General features: G+C 40.0%; 1 protein-coding gene across 1 annotated transcript in view; it reads left to right on the forward strand.

Annotated features, from left to right (window-relative positions):
- LOC106081759 (TNF receptor-associated factor family protein DDB_G0272098) overlaps positions 1-22,227 on the forward strand; it is a 233,085-nt gene that overhangs the window by 86,767 nt on the left and 124,091 nt on the right. The gene's annotated exons all lie outside the window — the stretch shown is intronic.

Here is a 22,227-nt window from a genome sequence, read left to right on the forward strand (position 1 = left end):
GTCAATCATTGACAGTCTAGCAACGTCGCATATCGTCTGCACACGTACAATGTACGTAGAAAATGCTACAGACACTCAGACTCACACCCACACACACACACACACACACACACACACACATTTATATGAAGGACCATACCGGTGGGTACTTTAGTAGCTTCAACATCAGACACTTGGATAATTTTTCTCTCTTCAATCGCCTCATTGTTGTTGTTTACGTGGGTATTTATTTGTGGCTGTGTGTGTATGCGCGTGGGCCAATGTCTTTGTATTTGTGTTGGAATACAAGTGTGAGTGCCTATTTGATGATATGCAAACATTTGCAACCGAAAGCTCTCAAACCATTTTCAAAGCTAAACTTTAATAAATTACCCAAGGATAATGGAAGAGGATGAAAATGGGGAGCTAAACTAAAAGAGGACTTTAGACTACTTCCGCCAGGCTATTACTCAAAATGGTGATGATGCACCGGGGTTATGGAAATATCGTAGTTGAGTAAAAATCAAGGAAAATCTGGTACCAATGATTTATGTTAGGTTAGTTCACTTGTTGGCCAATCTGGCCCATTTTGATATCCTAGTGAGGAAAATAAGAGTGGGTTTAAAGTAAAAAAATATATAGGGAGAAATATGTAAGAAATTGCAAGGAGGGCGCCGGGATAAGCGCCTATCCGGCACTCCTTAAGATGGAAAGTCCGTCACCTGAAGACCCGGACATGAGCAGAGCAAGTGCTCGATTATCTCCTCCCCTCATCATTACGTAAGTTTCACTAGTAATCATTATGCGGGACTCCCATGTTCGCGGCCATGGTCCGATCTGGACAACATTCGACAAAAGAATGTTGAGGTCTACCAAAACACACTGTTCAAAATTTCGTCGCAATGGAATGCAAAATTATGCCTTTATGGGCTGAGTACCCTATATCGTGAGTTTGGTCTATATGGGAGCTATATCCAAATATGGTCCTATCAGGGCCACATTCGACCAAAAGGTTTAGCAGCCTTCCAAAACTCACTAAGCCAGATTTCATTAAAATCGAACGAAAAGTCCTCCTTTAATGGGATCAATTCTCTATATCGGGAGATCGATCTGTATGGCAGCTATATCTAAATATGGTCCAATCTAGATAACATTCGAGAAAGGCGTGTAGAAGTGTACCAAAACACATTGTTTCAAATTTTGTCCAAATCGGATGAAAAATTTTTCCTTTATGGGCTGAATACTATATATCGGGAGATCGGTCTATATGGCAGCTTTATCCAAATAAGGTTCGATCTGGACCACATTTCACATGGATGGGTAAGAATCTACCAAAACTCATTGAGCCGAACTTCAGCGAAATCGGATGAAAAGTGGTCCTTTTATGGGCTCAATAGTCTATATCGGGAGATCGATCTATATGGCAGCTATATCTAAATATGGTCCGATCTTAATAACATTCGGCGAATGAGCTTAGGGGTCTACCAAAACACACTGTTTCAAATTTCATCGAAATCGGATGAAAAATTCTTTTTATAAGCTGAATACTCTATATAGGGGAATCGGTCTATATGGCAGCTATATCCAAATATGATCCGATCTAGACCATATTTCACAGGGATTAAGCCAAATTTCAGCGAAATCGGAAGAAAAATGCGGAATTTATAATCTCAAGACTTCAAGTTGGGAGATCGGTCTATATAGCGGCTTTATGTAACTAAAGTCTGATTTTATAAGATCAGAAAGTCTGGTTTGTATACAAAGAATAAGAGGCCATCGAACGTTGTTTGGAAAATGTTTTACATTGTCAAGATATTTGTAAAATAATAAATACCCAGCTTTTGGGTATATATGGGTAAATACCCTGGTATTTATCCAATTTACCGGGTAGATATCTTTTGGTTATATACCTGTCGCCAAGGTCTATAGAAGGGCCATATCGGTTTATGTTTTGATATAGCTCACATGTAAACCGATCTTGTATCTTGACTTCTAGAGCCTCTAAAGTGCGCAATTCTTATCCCTTAAATTAAATTTCATGTGAGATTTTTTTATGACCTCCAACAACTATGCCAAGTATGGTCTAAATTGGTTCATAACTTGACATAGCGCCCGTTTAAATAGATCTTCCGATTATACTCCTTGAGCCTCTAGAGGGCGCGATTCTTCTCCGATTTGGCTGAAATTTTGTACAGAGGTTGTTCCTATTACCTTCATTATAAGTGCCTAATACGGATGAATCGGTTCATAGCCTGGCATTGCTTCCAAATAAAGCGATTCCCAGATTTATATCTTGAGCCCCTATAGGGCGTAACTCTTGTACGAGTTGGCGGAAATTTTCTACAAAGACTTCTACTATGGATTCCAACATCCAAACCAAGTATCGTTCGAATCGATCCATAGCCTGATATAGCTCCAGGAGTATAGTATTTCTTACTCATTATCCTTTGTTTGCCTATAAAGAGATACCGGACAAAGAACTTGACAAATGCCATCCATTGTGGACGGTATATAAGGTTGGGCCGAACTTAGCACTCTTTACCTTGCTTTTTTCGATTCTGTTCCACTGTATATCATGAGCCCGAAATCTATTCAAGGACTCTTAGTACTCCGCCATGCATTTCGACGTCACCGTCCTCGAACCTTAAGCCTTAAGGGTCCCCAGAAGAAGAATTCTCTTGCGGCTATCAATATGGCAAAGACAAGACTGTCTGACTGTCCGGCAGACTCATCAACATACTGATGTTGAAGTTCTTGGAATACACCCCCATTCGAGTCCCAGGCTCCGTAAGGCTGTCTGAATGACTTTACATTCGTTGGGCATACTCATCAACATACTGATGTTGAAATTCTTGGAATACACCCCCTTCGAATCCCAGGCTCTATGTTTAAGCCATCTGTGAAGACCGATATCTCATCCTACTCGCAGCATTTGCCTACCACTCCTCCCTAACGGTAAAGTGAATCCCGAATATTTTTCCTCGAATCGATCTGGGTGCTAAGTAGTCTGAGATCCTCCTCAATCTGCCCAAATGGTATCTGCATAAATGGTATCTAGATCGAATACAACCTTGGCGGTGCAGTTCCGAATATAGACCTCGATAGGTTGCATATCTTGGCGCCACGGTAGCCGAGTTGGTAGCCTGCTTGGATTACCAGTGCAGGGGTCGTGGGTTCGAGATTCCCGCCAGAAGCCATGGTCTGTCGCTACTGTGGTATCACAATGGACTTAAAATTGTCTAAGTGAGTCTGTAAAGGAGAAGATAAGAGTGGCACTCTTATCTAACCTAGGCTGCATATCTAGCATTGTTTGGACCTTAATGATTCAGTCGTTTTCTCCACAGCTTTCCAACATAACAGAGCCCAAATGTCAGCACAGCATCTTTTGGCTCCCTTCCTCCGTATTCGTTTTTCAGAACAGCCTCGAATCGAGGACTATGCCCATTTATTTCATCTCCTTCCACGACAGCGGGATGATCCCGTCCGAAGACAGAAGTCTTAAATCGGGTACCTTATATTGGGTTGCCCAAAAAGTAATTGCGGATTTTTTAAAAGAAAGTAAATGCATTTTTAATAAAACTTAGAATGAACTTTAATCAAATATACTTTTTTTACACTTTTTTCTAAACCAAGCTAAAAGTAACAGCTGATAAGTGACAGACGAAAGAATGCAATTACAGAGTCACAAGCTGTGAAAAAATTTGTCAACGCCGACTATATGAAAAATTCGCAATTACTTTTTGGGCAACCCAATATATCCGGGAGAAAAGGATCAGCTCCATCTTTTCAGGGTTCGTCCTCAACACTTTTCTGTATCTCGTTGATTCGCATGTATCATAATTTTTACGCCATCCCTGTTGATATCCAATAGGATTTTATTCATTATTCAATTCGAGAAAGTCATTGAGAATTTTCCACCCTAAGGCGTCATTTATAGTAGATTAGGTTGGGTTAGGTTGAAAAGATGGTGCGAATATTAATCCGGCCCATGCCATTTTGGACATACAGTAATCGCCTTGTAGTGCGCTCCAAACACTAAAAAGTAACCTCGAAAAAAATCAAAGTTAGGAATTCCGTGCTACTTACAAAAATCCTTAATTGTTTGCCATACCAAGCCCCTAAGTTGGTTCAAGTCTGGTATTGTGTCCCCACCTAAGGCCTTTGGACATACACCTAAGCCAGTAATTGGCATGTTGTTCGCTCTAAACACTAAAAAGCAACCTCAAAAAGGAAAGTATTAGCTTAGAACTCCATGCTACTTAAAGTATTCTTAGTTTTTTTTCCATACCAAGCCCCTAAGATGGTTCATGGTTGGTATTGTGTCCCCACCTAAGTACCGGTGTCTGTTAGCCGCGAAAGCCAGGTAATGACATACGAAATGCTCCAACGTCTCATCATCTTCTCCACATGCCATCACTTGCGGCACTGATTTTGCATAAATGAGCTCGCAGTCCTATATGTTATGATACCAAAAGTAGTACTGACCCTCCTTCTTACTTTCTTTCAGTAATGGCCTCTTCTTCTCCCAATCCCGATCTCCTACCGTCCTACCGACAGTTCGTATCCCACAATACTCGCACTGCGTCGTCTCGAAAGACTTCGGGTTAACCAAGTTTATTGACGGCAAATGCAAATTTTGCAAATTTTGCCCATGAACATTCCACTAAGGAACAGGGGCAAACTTCTCACATATCAATGAGTGCAGTCCGATTCAAGTTTTAAGCTCAATAATAAGGGGCCTCCTTTTTAAAGGCGAGTCCGAACGGCGTGCCGCAGTGCGACACCTCTTTGGAGAGAAGTTTTACATGGCATTGTACCTCACAAATGTTGCCAGCATTAGGAGGGGAAAACCACCGCTGAAAATTTAGGCGTTTAGCGTCATAGGCGGACATGGTAACCTCTGTGCTACGGTGGCCTCCATTATTGACGGCAGTCCTGTCAAATCGTCTGCTTTTTCATTCCCCCTTACACCGCTATGTCTCGGCACCCAAACGATGGGGATCGTGCCATCCTCAGTGAAGGCGTTAATCTTTTTCTTACGCTCCAAAGTTGCTCGTGACCTTACCGTCCTGATTGTTATTGCCCTGATGGCCAGTTTACTGTCCATGGTGGTTAAGAAACTGTCTATAAATAGTTCTCATATGCGTATACATCATATACCACAAAAGTTATTCATACGCCTAGTAGTACTTCCTATACGGCAATTAATAATTTTAGTTAATTATACGCCACAATGGACTGGGAACATTCGCAAACAAAACTTGAAAAAGTTCAATTAGCGAGTGACAAAAAAAAAAGATATATCTGTATTATGCAAAGCCTCAAAAAGTTTTTTATTTAACTTTCTTCTCCCCTACAAATATCACAGTGCAATTTGGTTCTTATGACTACATGTTGGTAGGCAAAAATGGCAACAGCTGGTTGCTTACTTGCCTCCACTACGTCTCCAATTTTCAATTCAGCTTCATTTGCGTAGCTTCAAACACTTTCCCAGGTTTGCTTTTCCATACATGATGATGCTCTGTTTGGGTACATCTGGTGTTTCTACAAATGGCCATATTACAATGTAAAGTGGCTGTTCGGAAGGCAAATACAAGTGGGCCTCGTCATCATCATCATCACCATCATCATGATCACATGATAGAAGTCGAAGCCCTTATTCAATACCTCCTTATTCATTCATTGACGAGTCGTATGTTGAGTCCACTACTATTTGGAGTAACACCGACGATGGCAATCTTTCATTCTGCTCTCTACAATTCATGTTTACACAGCAAAAGGGTCTATGGGTTTAATCGTGCTGCAACAATTGTCAAATGAGTAGGGGTAAGATGTGCAGCATGTGTGTATGCATATGGTAAAGAGATTGGCTCTCAATTCATCCGAACTCTTACACAGATACTTCTGTGTGTGCCAATCATTGTGTGTCAAAGTCTGAGAGGTTTCCTCAGTTTTCACTTTTTAAGAGTCGGCAGCACTCTTCTGTGCAAGACAACAGGTGACAGGTGGTCATTTGATACGTTTGTTTTTCTGTATGACAATTCTCCACTTTTTTGTGAGCCAGCTAAAGAGTGGACAAGGTAAAAATCACAAGGAGTCAATACAATGAAATTGCATATGTAGTCATACAGTGTTGATATTTGTTTTTCTTATTCATTGGTTTCTTTACTAGTTTCTGTTTTTGAGTTTCTCTCCATTTGTAACCATATGGTCCATTGTATAGATAAGAACTTTCAGTTGGTATCCTTCGATATGTTTTTGTTTACATATCTATCCAGTATAAGGTAAGGTTAAAATGGCAATATATAATCAGTCTCTCTTAAACAAACAAATCCATTTTAATACCAAAGCAACAAAGGAGGAAAGTAATTTAGTTTTATCTACCACTGAACAAATCAGATGACTTAAAATCTCAAATGGTTCGGGAATGTAAACTTCCGCCACTTCAGACGAGACACAATTCCAAGTAAATAGCGTAAAGTGGAAATGTTTCGGCTACATATTGTGGAACATGCAGGTAGTTTTTTTAGCCCGATCTTTACCATATTTGGGTCAGATGGAGGGTGGTTTAAAACAATTCACTGATTCAAATTTCAGAGAAATTGGGTAATAAATTCAGCTTTTATCCCTTCCAGTCCCTTAACCGGCGGATCGGTGTATATGGCAGCTATATCTAAATATAGTTCGATCTGATCCATATTTGAGTCCGATATTGGGAAGCCTAAAACTACTCACTATTTAGAAATCGGATAAAAAATAAAGCTGTTATGGGCCTCAGACCTTTAAATGGCAGATCGTTCTATATAGCAGCTATATTCGAGTATGGTCCGATTGGGCCCGTTGAACAGCTTAACCTGCGTGCATTAAAAAACGTCTCTGTGCCAAATTTCAGCTCTGTATCTCAATTTTTGAAGGTTGTAGAGTTACCACAACAGACGGACTGGCACACACACGAACAACGTTAAATCGTCTTAGAATTTTACGACGAACTGAAATACATATACTTTGTAGGGTCGGAAATTGATATTACGATGTCTTGCAAACGGAATGACCAATTAATATTCATCTCTTAAATACATACCTAAAGGGATACCATTATGTACCAATCGGTAAACATGTTCGTTTAGGTTGGTTTTGGGGTAGGGCGTCCCCCACGTTTTTTTGACTCCAAAATTTTATACCAAATTTGTGTTTTTGAGTTACCATAAGGTGGCATACACTTTCTCTCTAGTAGGAGAGGCACAAGAGAATAATTGTTTGTCCAGTACACGAACAATCGTTTGTGGCTATCGAAGCACTTTGTAATTAAAGAGTTTTTGGTTTTACAACAAAAGGAATGTACTTTGTACGGTGCCCTCCAAAACAAATATAGTTACGTTCAATAATACTACGTTTTTGGTTAAGGTTTAATATTTTGAATCGAAACGTTACGCGTTTACAATAAAAGCAAAACTTCGTGATAAAAGTATTTTGTTTGACGCAAAAGTTTCCCAAACGTTTTTTTGCGTGTAGTATAGATATATAAGTTCGTTTAACATAATCCGTCAAAGTGATCTCCTCACTCACTTCACCTCACGACTTTTATAAAATGATAATAAAAGATGCGCTTTAATCTATTATAAATAATGAAGTTATTTTAGGAACTTTTAAAAATAATTTCTCTAATTATTTCTAATTTAGTCACTTTTTCTCCTCATATCACTAACCATACAATCAACAGTTTTTTTCCTAGAACTCTTTAAATGACCATTGATTTCTATCTCACTTCTAATCATTGCCAGACATCTTTTGCAAAACAGATGTTTGTTTATTTATTTGAACTTGTACACTTGGTTAAGCGAATTCATGGTACCAAGGGACTTGAACAAACAACTTCGTTTTGTTCAATTGATATGGTGGCGTCACAACTGACACTTTCGTAATGAGGTTTGACAATGAGTGACACAGGTGGTCCTCGGGACCGAATGAAAGCATGACCAAGATCAAAGGTTGACAAGATGTTCATTTCGATATAAGCACCCAAAAGCAATAGAAATTCAGCATTTGTGACTCACCGATGGCAAGACAACCCCACAGAGTCCATTCCGTTTTAAAGGGAAACCCAAATTTTTCATGCATACCTCTTAATGACAAAGAAAAGAGTGGCCATTGAGATAAAAAGGGGAACTACCACCGGAAGGTCACTGTAAAGCAGTGGTTGGCATGTCCGCTTTTGACGCTGAGCACCTGATTTCGAATCCTGGCGAAAACTTCAAAAAAAGTTGTTGGTTATACCCTCCCAATGCTGGCGACATTTGTGAGGTACTTTGCCATGTAGAAACTTCTCTCCAAAAAGGTGTCGCTCTGCCGCACGCCCTTCGGACTCGGCTATAAAAAGGAGGCCCCTTACCATTGGACTTAAACTTGAATCGGACAGCACTCATTGTTATGTGAGAAGTTTACCCCTGTTCCTTATGGAATGTTTATGGGCAAATTTGGGCATTTTTAATAGGGAAAGCACATGCGCTCCCGTATGAGATGGTGATGTGTATATCGATAAGAAAAATTCGTGCAACATTTCAACGGCTGCCCATGCCTAATTCGCCATGATAGTAGATCGCGCAGACTTTCAAAATTGTGCACTTATTTTTATACCCACCATCAGAGGACAGGAGGTATATTCATTAAATCATTCTGTTTTCACATCGAAATATCCATTTCCAACCCTACAAAGCATATACATTTGGGAACGTCGTCAAATTCTACGACGACTTAACGATGTATGTGTGTCTGTCCGTCTGTCTGTTGTAATCACTCCACAGCATTAAACCGGTAAAAGCTTGCTAAGTTCGGCCGTGCTGAATCCTATATAACCTCCACCATGGATCGCATTTTTCAAGTTCTTTTCCCGGCATCTCTTCCTATGCAAAAAGAAGGATAAAAGAAAAGATTTGCTCTGCTATTAGAGCGACATCAAGTTATTGTCCGATTCCGACCATAATTTTATAAGTTGGAGACCTGTGTAAAATTTCAGCCAATTCGAATAAGAATTGCGCCCTTTGAGGGCTCAAGAAGTAAAATAGAGAGATCGATTTATATGGGAGCTGTATCAGGCTATAGACCGATTCATACCAGAATAAACACGGAAATCATGACAAAACACGCCAAGCAAAATTTCATTCAAATAGGATCAAAAATACGCCCTCTAGTGGCTCAAGAGGTATATTCAAGCGATCGGTTTATATGGGAGCTGTAACAGGTTATGAGCCGATTTGAACAATACTTAGCGCAGTTGTTAGAAGTCATAATGAAACACGTCGAGCAAAATTTCAGACCAATCGGATAGGAATTGCGCCCTCTAGAAGCTCAAGAAGTCAAGACCCCAGATCGGTCTATATGGCAGCTATATCAAAACGAGGACCGATTTAGCCCATTTACAATCCCAAAAATTTAGATATTAAGCAGAATTTTTTTTCATGTTTTAACCTCCCGACATCCGACTCAAATATGGTTCAGTTTAGGCAACATTTCGATATATCTGCCATATAGACCGATCTGCCCATTAAGGGTCTGGCTGAGGATTTGAAACCGTCTGCTACGCAGGCGATGTTATAGTACTTCGTAGGGGTAAGGATCCGAACCAGCTATGCAAAATATCCGAAAGGGTTTTGCATATGGCATATGATAGGGCTCAATGTTAACCCAGAGAAGACTGTAATATGGCAGTTTACGAGGAAGATGAAGGTGGGCCAATTTGACGCACCACGTTTCCTCAATAAAACGATTTAGGTATCTGACAAGGCCAAATACTTTGGAGAGATCTTGCATAGGAAACTTAAATGGAAGTGTCACATTAAGAAGCCTTGCAGATGTTGGGCACTATGTAGACGGGGCCGTAGGCTCGAACTGGGGCCTGAATACGAGGATAGTCAACTGGCTCTACAGGAGCATCATTAGACCAATACTTACTCACGCCTCAGAAGTTTGGTGGACTGATATGGAGAAAAAGTGCAACATAAGGATCATACAACAGATTCAGAGAACACATGCGAAGCGATGAGTACCACGCCCACGAGGGCACTGGAGACTATTCTAGATATCCGACCCATTGACATACAGATTAGGTGTGAGGCAGCTACTACCGCTATTAGACTTAGGGCAATGAGAGAATGGATTAAGGATGGGAGCAGCTCATACCATCGCAGTATAATCGAGACGACGATAGGAAACCTGGAAGAAAGGAAAGAAGTATCCGATCGGATACCTGAGACGATACTTGAGGTCGAGTGCGAGGCACTGCTGCCAGCGGCACAGTCTTGGACGGACGGAATCCTAGTATTGTCATCTGGAAGATCATGTTACACGGATGGATCATAGCTAGAGGACAGAGTGGGCCTGGGGGAGTAATGAGAACTGCTTTAGAATGCCTGACCGTAAGACGGTCCTGCAGGCGGAGATCCGGGCGATCACGGAATGAGTGAAGTGGTGTGGTGCTAACGCGAGGACGTCAAGTGTTAACATCTATGCAGACAGTAAACTGGCCACAAGGGCAATAAGAAACAGGACGATAAGGTAACGAACAATCTTGCAGTGCAAGAAGTAGATTAACTCCTTCTCTAAGGATGGCACAATACGCATCGTTTTGTTTGCTGCGCAATAGCGGAGTAAGGGGAATGAAAGGGCAGACGATATGTCAGTGAAGGCCAGAGGACTGCCGTCAATAAACTGGGTTATCCCGAAGCCTTTCAGATCGACGCAGTCCGAGTTAAAAACGTGGGCAACGAATGTAACACTGTGGAACAGCGAAACAGTCGGTAGGAAGGCAAAAATCCAATGGGGTGATCCGGATACTGAGAGGACGAAGATATTACTGAGAGGAAGTAAGAAGGAGGTCAGTAAAGCTATTGGTATCATAAGGGGACTCATAGGACTACGTGCTCACCTATGCCAAATCGATGAGGCAAGTGATAGAATTTGTAGGGCAAATGAGGGGAGATGATGTGACGTTTAGGGTCTTATTCCCAAAAAAACAGATTTATTGCCTTATTTCGCTGAAACTATTACTTGTGTAAGAGTTCTTGGAACCTGAAAAGGACCAGCCCCTATTTATATGTACGTATGGATATAGAAGCGAAGTTATAATAAAATGGGATTAACATATCCATGGTGGTGGGTATCTAAAGCTCGGCATGAGCGAACTTAACACGTTTTTTACCCACCACCGAAGGATGGGGGTATATTCATTTTGTCATTCCGTTTGCAACACTTCGAAATATCCATTTCCGACCCTATAAAGTATATATCTAAGACGATCTAGCCATGTCCGTCCGTCTGTCTATTGAAATCACGCTATAGTCTTTAAAAATAGAGATATTGAGCTGAAACTTTGCACACATTATTTTTTTGTAAGCAGGTTAAGTTCGAAGATGGGCTATATCGGAGTATATCTTGATATAGCCTATCCGCCGATTTAGATCTGGCACATAAAAGCCACATTTGTAATCCCATTTTACTGAAATTTGGTACAGTGAGTTGTGTTAGGCCCTTCGATATTTTTCTTCAATTTGGCCCAGATCGGTCCAGATTTGGTTATAGCTACCATATAGACCGATCCGCCGATTTAGGGTCTAAGGCCTATAAAAGCCACATTTATTGTCCGATTTTGCTAAAATTCGGGACAGTGAGTTGTGTTAGGCCATTCAACATCTTTCTTTAATTTGGCCCAGATCGCTCCAGATTTGGATATAGCTGCCATATAGACCGATCCTTCGATTTAGGGTCTTAGGCCCATAAAAGCCAATTTTTTATCCGATTTTGCTTAAATTGGGGACAGTGAGTTGTGTTAGGCCCTTCGACATCCTTCTTCAATTTGACCCAGAAAAAAATATGGACTGATCGGCCGATTTGAGGTTTTGTGCCCATAAAAGGCGCATTGATTATTCGTTGTCGCCGAAATTTGGGACAGTGAGTTGAGTTAGGCCACTTGACAACCGTCTTCAATATGGCACTGATCGGTCGAAATTTGGATATAGCTGTCATATACACCGATCTCTCGATTTAAGGTTTTGGGCCCATAAAACTCGCATTTATTTTCCGTTGTCGCCGAAATTTTGGGCAGTGAATTGTGTTAGGCCCTTCGACATCCTACTTCAATTTGACCCAGATCGGTTCAGATTTGAATATAGCTACCATATAGACCGATCTCTCGATTTAAGATTTTTGGGCCATAAATGCGCATTTTGGGCCATAAAATGAGCATTCCGATTTCGCAGAAATTTGGGACAGTGAGTTGTGGTAGGCTCTTCGACATTTTTCTGCAACTTGGCCTAAATATCCGATATAGACCGATATCTCGATTTAAAGTCTTGGGCCCATAAAAGGCACACTTATAATCCGATTTCACAGAAATTTGACATAGTGACTTATGTTGGACTTTTCGACATTCGTGTCGTTTATAGTTTAGATCGGTTTATTTGTAGATATAGCTACTAAAAAGACCAATATTTTATTATACACAATTGAACAATGCCTTGTACTTATTAGTATTCGGTCAAAATTTGGTCCATATCGGAACATATTTCGTTATAGCTGCTATGGGGCATAAGGTATGCATTTTTCACCGGATTTTGACGAAAGATGTTTTACATATATACACGAGGTGATGGGTATCAAAAGTTCGGCCCGGCCGCCTTTTTACTTGTTATTTTTACTGTACTTCAGTTGGGATTTTAGATAGGCCAAACCGACACCTCTTTAGTTACTTGTCCTTTTTATGCCGATCATCCGCCATGAGTTCTTGATCATGTGGGAAATCCACTTTTGCTAGTATTTAGCATGCCAAGGTCTGTTATGGCTTCTAACTTCTGTGCCATATATAATCCATCCACATCAGACTCTCATCACTTTAAAGGCCCTAGCAAACAAAGCCAAAAGGTTTATTCCACTCTTCGTTGTGGCAACATTGGCTTTTAGTCTACTTGACAATTAAACCTACTCGTCCCATGGGCCACTGAGGCCTAAAAACTTTCCCCAATATTTGTTTTTTGTATCTTCATTGTGGCAACTCTTGGCTGTGGGCCACTTTGAAGTCCTGTTGCTTTTTTTCCTAGAATTGCTTGTCTACACCATAGGACTCTGATTTCATTTGTTTTGTTTTTTTTTTTTTTCCCTTTGGCTTTGGTCAGACTGTTTATTGATTTGCAGCAACTGTTTGGTTTTTTGTCTGTGTGACCAAACACTGTTAACTCACTGCATGGAGTATTACCACCAGGACATAGTTCATCTTTATCTTCATTGCCCATTGACTAGTATCTAATGTCAAACCAGAGAGTGTGTTTTTGATTGCTTCATTGTCACTCAGACGACTGGCACAAATTGTTGACACTGTGGGCTTCTCTCTTTTACTGTTGCTCTATCTCTCTGTGACAGTGCCTGTAAACCCTACGGGCGTATGGGACTCTTGAGTCAATTCCCCTTGGGCCAATGTGTGATTGACAGCCATGTTCATTCATGTTACCATTTTTTGACCACTGGACATTCCCAATTGCAGCTACAAGTTTTTGTTTTAGCCTTAATTTCATTAGATAAAGGCAGGCAGGCTGACAGAGTGTGTGTGTGACAGAGAGAGAGAGAGAGAGAGAGAAGCCGTCCTTGTCAACTTGGAAGCTTTGATATATTGCTTTAGATATTATGTCTGACTAATCGCTTTGGGTAAGGAAATAAATTAAGTCTGGACAAGAGATGTACTCCCATATGTACGGCATGTCTGTGTATGTGCCAGCTGAACACTTGGGAATCCACAATGTCTAGCAATGTTTTCGGACGACAAAAAAAGGTGATGAGTTTGTTGCCATTGGACTTTGGGTTATGATGAGTTTATGTTTAATTATTGACCCCCTCATTCATTTGGACATGGTGACATGAAGGTTGAACAACAGCAAACATCTCACCACTACTGTCCACTGAGGTGTTGATTCGATATTAAGTGAAATTTGATTAATAAATCAGCACATGTCACAAAGATTTCAAGGGCTGGGGTGGGGGTTTTTATGAAATATATAAAAAGAGTGTAGGAGGAAACTTTTAGCCTAGGTGGAGGCATACAAATTTGATTCATTGTCCATGCAAGTTCTAGGAATATGTTACAAAGATCAAAATCAAGATCAAATTGCACAGAAACTCTGACTAAACACCGGAAGGATAATTTTAAGTGAAGGTTGAATATAATCATATGAAACAATTTCAACCTAGAAGATATATCTTTTTGGCAAGATCCTACTGAAACGAAATCGCGATATAGGAAACCATTCAAATGTTATTACAAACCAAATAAGTAAAAAGGCCTTAAGTTCGGCCGGCCCGAACTTTAGATACCAACCACCTTGGGTATATATGTAAACCACCTTTTGTCATAATCCGCTGAAAAATGCATTATTTATGCACCCATAGCAGCTATATCCAAATATGGGCCGATTTGGACGAAATTCGCACCGACATTGAGTGGTCTACGATCTTAAAAGGAGATATCGGTCCATATGGCAGCTATATGCAAATCTGGACCGATCTGGGCCAACTTCAAGAAGGATATCGAGGGTCTTAACACATCTCAATGTCCTAAGTTATCGATTATCCTAATATCGGACTTAATGTGCGCATTTTATTGCCTCAAGATCTTGAAGCGAGAGATCGGACTATATGGCAGCTATATCCAAATCTAGACCGATCTGAGCCAAATTGAAACAGATAAAAGCGTGCTAAGTTTGGCCGGGCCGAATCTTGAGGACCCACCACCATGGATTCTGCTAAAAAATTTTATAAAATAAAGCCAGACAATATCCTGCAATGGTATCTAACCAATTCTATTCTCCACAGAAAAGAAAAATAACTCTTAGCTACCAAATTTGCATGTGAAACTTTAAATTCTTAACGAATTTTAGCATTGAAATGAAGACTAAAAGTAACAGCTGATAACTGACAGAAGAAAGAATGCAATTACAGAGTCACAAGCCGTTGAAAAAATTTGTCAACGCCGACTATATTACTACTTTATTACCGACAATTACTTTTTGGGCAACCCAATAAAAACACCACCACCCGAACACCATCACCACATTTGTTGGCTGGTTGGATGGTTTTTTGACTTGCTTATGTATATATTGTTGTTGTTGTTATATGTTGGCTTGCAAAGAGTGCCTTCAACAACAAATTTGAACTTTGGGTCGTTGAGATTCAAAATAAATTGTTGTTGCAGGAAAATTAACAACTTTTGTAGTTGATTTTTCGACCAAAGTTGTTTTTTTTTCAAATTTTTTTTTATTTGTGTACATACCAAACTTCTGTCAAAACAGCAAAAACTGAAGCTTCTAGGAACTGAACAGGGATGGCTGAGACACTGGTTTAAATGGAAGCTAAATCAGGTTATGGAGCGATTTGGACTGTACTAGACACAATTGTTGAAGGTTGTAACAGAACACAGCATGCAAAATTTCAGCCAATTCGGACAAATATTGTGGCTTGTAAGGGATGAAGAAGTCAAATCGAGAGATCGGTTTATATGGAAGCTATATCAAGTTATAGAAAGATTCGGACTAAGCACACAGTTATTAGAAGTTTTAAGTCAAATCGGACAAAAATCGCTGCTTGTAAGGGCTCAAGAAGTCAAATCGGGAGATCGGTATATATAAGGTTATAGAATGATTCGGACCGTACTATGCCCAGTTATTGAAAGTCTTAACAGAACACCACATGCAAAATTTCAGCCAAATCGCGCTCATGAAGTCAAATCAGGAGTTCGGTTTATATGGGAGCTATACCAGCTTATAGACGGATTTGGACCGTACTAGGCACAGTTGTTGGAGTACACAACAGAACATCGCATGCAAATTTCAGCCAAATCGGACATGAATTGCTGCTTGTAAGGACTTCAGAATTCAAATCGGAGATCGGTTTATATGGGAGCTATATCAAGTTGTAGAATGATTCGGGCCTGTTCTAAACACAGATATTGGAAGTCATAACAGAACACTACATGCAAACTTTCAGCCAAATCAAACAAAAATTGGGGCTTATAAGGGCTCCAGAAGTCAAATCGAGAGATCGGTTCATATGGGTGCTATATCAGGTTACAGAATGATTCGGACCGTACTAAGCACAGTTATTGGGTGTCTTAACAGAACACTACATGCAAACTTTCAGCCAAATCGAACAAAAATTGCGGCTTGTAAAGGCTCCAGAAGTCAAAGCGGGTGTTCGGTTAATATGGGAGCTATATCTAAATCTAAACCGGTTGGTCCATTTGCAATCCCCAACGACCTACATCAATATTAAGAATCTGTGCAAAATTTCCAGCGTTTAGCTTTACGTGTTCGACCGCTTTCGTGATTGCGACAGACGGACATGGCTTGATCGACTAAGAACGTCGAGTATATATCTACTTATTAGTGTCTTAATGAATATTTCGAGGTGTTACAAACGGAATGACTAGATTAGTATACCCTCATTCTATGGTTGTGGGAAATGCCTAACACAACTCACTGTCCAAAATTTCAGCGAAATCGGATAACAAATGCGCCTGTTATGGGTCCAAGACCTTTAATCGGCAGATCGATATATATCGCATCTATATCCAAATCCGGACCGATCCAAACCAAATCGAAAAAAGATGACGAAGAGCTTAACGCAACTCACTTTCTTAAATTTCTGCAAAATCGGATAATAAATGTGGCTTTTATGGGTCTACGAACTTAAATCGGCAGATCGGTCAATATGGGGACTTTATCAAGATATAGGCCGATATAGCCCATCTTCAAAGTTAACCTGGCTATGGACAAAAAAAAAGGATGTGTGCAAAAAGTCAGCTCAATATCGCTATTTTTAAAGACTGTGTCATGATTTCAACAGACAGACGGACGGACAGGGCTAGATCGTCTTAGATTTTTACGACGATCAAGAATATATATACTTTATAGGGAAGGAAATGGATATGTCGATGTGTTGCAAACGGAATGGGAAAATGAATAAACCCCCCTCCTTCGGTGGTTGGTATAAATACAACAAATTTTTACAAATTTTGCCCATGAACATTCCTCTAAGGACCAGGGGCAAACGTCGTCGTCGGTCAAAATTAAAATTTAACAAAATTCTCCATTTTATCCAACAATATTTTCTTCATAGGCTGCATTGCTTTATTAAATACTTTTTAATAGCCCCTTGGAAATCTGTAGTCTTTATTAATTACAACTAAACTAGGAGTACAATCGCTATCATCAGCAACGAATGAATGCTTTTAGCTACACGAATTAGTTTTATGTTCTTATGCACTCTTTTGAAAATTAAGAGGATTCCGTTGTTAAGACAGTAGAAGAACAACATCCATTATCGGCAGACGGCGCTAGTAGCAGCTACACCTGCTAAATCACTCTAGGATGTGCGGAAGAACAGAGGATATCTGTAGTTGCCAGCAGGAGCATTTTTGCATTAACTCTTACACAATAGTGTGGGAAATTGCGCTTAAAGGACTCAATGTTGTTTAAACAATGTCACACCAAAACTACAGACAGTTGCACCATCCTATGTTCGCATGCATGCAAGAACCCATCCTTGAAAGCTATGCCAAATACCCACTTAAATACCTTGCTGTGAGAGACGCCTTTGCAGCATGGTTAGCGGTGATGACGGTAGCAGCCGGTATAGAAAATTCCCCCTTTACAATCGGGAATAGTAAGGCGTGCTTACCTTCCTTGTAATTACTTTGTATTTGTGTATTAAATGTTCCACCCAAAATGCAAATGGTGGCTGGTGCACAGATGATGCTTGTCTGGATATTGGAAATGTTAGTGGCAAGGACTTAGACACTCGCACGGTAGAGTATAACACTGCCGATGTAAAGTGATCTGTAGACATAGAAATAATGCATAATGATTTTTATTATCATAAGCTAATCTAGAAACGAGATAATCATAGCTTCCCTATATTCCGATTTGACTTATTGAGCTTCTAGAATTTTAAATTTTTATCCGTATAAATTGAAATTAAGAACTTAAGTTAACTAAAAACAAAAATTTGGTATCCAAATTTCGGATGAGATACCTATGGAGGCTGCCCCACGCCCAAAACCTACCAAATATATATATAGACCAATCATGAATATATGGGACTAAACGTATTTAAGATAAGAAAACGTATCTGATTTCCAATTGTCGGACCAAGTGTTTGGGAGAACATCCTAAAAACACCGGAAAATCGAACATTTTTAACGACCAAGTGGGACTCAAATGAATGCTCTTTGCCAGTAGAATACGAATCTGATATCCAAATGTGGGACTAAGTTTCCACCCCTTCCCCAAAACAGGACTTATTTACTTACCATGGCAATATAGGGCTCAAATAAAAAGTATTTGAGTGTAGAAAACGTATCTGATATCTAATTGTTGGACCAAATGTGTGGGGGATCACCCCATACCCCAAAACACCCCAAAATCGGACACAGGTACGGACAATGGCAATATGGGTCACAAAAGAAAGGTCGTTGGGAGAAAAGCACGAATCTGATATCAATGTTAGGGAAAAAGTGTCAATGGGGCCACCCCACCCCCCTAACACCACCCAAATATGACTTATTTGCTGACCATTGCAATATGGGGCTCAAAAAAGAGGTATTTTAATGTAGAACACGAATCTGATGTATATTCTCAGGGCCAAGTCGCTGAGTGGCCGCCCCATCCCCGAAAACACCACACAACGGACATGTTTGCCTGCAATGGAAATATGCGGCATAAATAAAAGGTGTTTGAGACGACGTCTAGAGGACGTCCCACATCCATAATATCCCCCAAATAGGACTTATTTGCTCACCATGATAATTTGGGTCTGAAAGAGAGTGGAGCTCGATATTGATCGTTTTTAGGGTCCATACTCCAAACTAGACATATTTGCAGACTTTTGCAATAAAGGGGTTAAATGGAAGGTTTTTGAGATTTAACAAGTAAAAAGACGTTAAGCTCGGCCGTGCCGAACTTTAGATATCCACCACGTGCCGAACTTTAGATATCCACCATAATTATGCATGGACCCAAATTTATGGACCAAATTTGGCACGGACGTTAATTTCAGTCCTTGTTCAATTATGTAGAACAAAATACTGGACTTTTTGGTAGCTATAGTTAGCTATAACCAAATATAGACCGATTTGAACCATATCCGACACGGATGTATAAAAGTCTAACATAAGTCACTGTGTCAAATTTCAGCGAAATTGGATCATAAATGTGTTTTATATGGGGCTAAAGCTTTAAATCGAGAGATCGGTCTGTATGGCAGCTATATCCAAATCAGAACCGACCTGGGAAAAAGAGACAGGTCTAACACAATTTCGGCGAAATCGCCTAAAACAACTTACTGTACCAAATTTCGGCGACATCGGACAATAAATGCGCCTTTTATGGGTCTAAAACTTTAAATCGAGACATCGGTCCACATGGCAGCTATATCAAAATCTGGACCGATCTGGGCCAAATTGAAGAAGGGTCTCGAGGGAGCTAACGCAACTCATTGTCTCAAATTTCGGCGAAATCGGACAATAAATGCGCCTTTTACGGGCCCAAAACCTTATATATATATATCAAAACCTGGACCGATCTGGGCCAAATTGAAGAAGGTTATCGAGGGGCCTAACGCAACTCATTGTCTCAAATTTCGGCTACATCGGACAATAAATGCGCATTTAAATGCCGATTGAGAGATCGGTTTATATGGCACCTATATCCAAATCTAGATCGATCTGTGCCAAATTGAAGAAAGATGTCGAAGGGCCTAACATAACTTACTCTTCCAAATTTCGGCGACATCTGACAATAAATCCGACTTTTATGGCCCCAAAACCTTAAATCGAGAAATCGGTCTATATGGCAGCTATATCCAAATCCGGACCGATCGGGGCCAAACGATGTCGAAAGGCGTAACACAACTCACTGTCCCAAATTTAGGCAATATCGTACAATAAATGCGTGTTGTATGGGCCCAGGATCTTAAATCAAGATATCGGTCTATATGGCAGCCATATCCAAATCTGGACCGATCTGGTCCAAATTGGAGAAGGATGTCGAGTGGCCTAACACAACTTATTCTCCAAAACTCCAGCAAAATCGGAAAATAAATGTGGCTTTTATGGGCCAAAGAACTTAAATCGGTGGATCGGTCTATATGGGGGCTATATCAAGATATAGTCCGATAAAGCCCACATTCGAACTTAACCTGCCAATGGACAAAAAAAAGTTTGTGCTTGGTTTCAGCTCAATATCTCAATTTTTAAAGACTGTAGCGTGCTTTCAACAGAAAGACGGACAGACAGACGGACAAACATGGCTAGATCGACTTAAAATGACATGACGATCAAGAATTAATGGGGTCTCGAGGGTATAAAATCATTGTATGTCCAATAACTTATAAACCGTTAGAAAAACACTGGACATTTCCGCAGGTTTTTTTGTAGAGTTTTGCTAGAGCTCTATCTTCTGAAAAAAAGAATCAAGCCGATCGGTCCATAAACGACTGCAAAACAAATTTTGATGTGCTGGAGGCGGCTAACTTTCAAACCCCATGGATCAGCCTCTGGACCCACTAGGGTTTCCAAATTTTGCATATTTATTGGAAAAACCCGTGTACATATCTCTAACCGTTCAAAAGTTTCAGAATTATTTTCGAGATTTTTCGATTTGGCAACACAGTGCAACGTATGACCCTTCAAGACTCCACTCCTAATATGGCCTATGAGTTATTCTAACCATTGACGAAACTTGCTTTTATTTTGAACATTAAAGTTCGATAATCGCTGTGCTTATAGTATTCGCTCACTTCATTCCATTTCATTCTCGTTGCAAGGCCCGAACTTACGAACATAAGGTCGGCTATTGATTTGGTAACTGCTATTCTAAAAGTAGTCGTATCTCCTGCATGTGCTAGGACCATTTTTACCCTAGCAAACATATCTTTAAGAATTCTGCTCCTCTCATTGGTCTCCGACATCCCCAATCCGTTGCCCAGGTATATGTGGTTTACGTTCAGTTGGATGCCATCTTACTTTGGCACTCATTGCCTTTTTATACCCTCCACCATAGGATGGGGGTATACTAATTTCCTCATTCTGTTTGTAACTCCTCGAAATATTAGACTAAGACCCCATAAAGTATATATATTCTTGTTCGCCGTGACATTTTAAGTCGATTTAGCCATGTCCGTCCTTCCGTCTGTCTAACTTTCGCTAACTTTCGTAGGAGTAAAGCCAGCCGCTGAAATTTTACACTAATTCTTCTTATTTGTGTAGGTCGGTTGGGATTGTAAATGTATTGGTATAGCTGCCATATAAACCGATCTCGGGTCTTGACTTCTTGAGCCACTAGAAGGCACAATTTTTATCCGATTTGGCTGAAATTTTGCATGACGTGTTCTGTTATGACTTCTAACAACTGTGCTGAGTGTGGTTGAAATCGGTTCATAACCTGATATAGCTGCCATATAAACCGATCTGGGGTCTTGACTTCCTGAGCGACTAGAGGGCACAATTCTTATCCGATTTGGCTGAAATTTTGCATGAGGTGTTTTATTCTGACTTCTAACAACTGTGCTGAGTATGGTTAAAATCGGTCCGTAACCTGATATAGTTGTCATATAAACCGATCTGGGGTCTTGACTTCTTGAGCCACTAGAGGGCACAATTCTTATCCGATTTAACTGAAATTTTGCACGAGCTGTTTTATTAAGACTTATAATAACCGTGCTCAATATTTTTCATATTTTTCATATTTTTCAATAACCGTGCTAAATAACCTGATATAGCTGCCACAAAATCGAAATCGATCCATGGTGGAGGGTATATAAGGTTCGGTCCGGCCGAACTTAGCAAGCTTTTACTTGTTGTCTTTATATCTGTCTTTTGTAAACGATTTTCACGAAATTCGATGTGTATGATGGATATGACATGACAGGATACGACATGACTTTTGAGATCGTTGTTGTATTGGGTTGCCCAAAAAGTAATTGCGGATTTTTCATATAGTCGGCGTTGACATATTTTTTTACAGCTTGTGACTCTGTAATTGCATTCTTTCTTCTTTCAGTTATCAACTGTTACTTTTAGCTTGCTTTAGAAAAAAAGTGTAAAAAAAGTGTATTTGATTAAAGTTCATTCTAAGTGTTATTAAAAATGCATTTACTTTCTTTTAAAAAATCCGCAATTACTTTTTGGGCAACCCAATACTTCATTGAAATCGTTTC

The sequence above is a fragment of the Stomoxys calcitrans genome, chromosome 3 (assembly GCF_963082655.1).
Source record: "Stomoxys calcitrans chromosome 3, idStoCalc2.1, whole genome shotgun sequence".
Lineage (NCBI taxonomy): Eukaryota > Metazoa > Arthropoda > Insecta > Diptera > Muscidae > Stomoxys > Stomoxys calcitrans.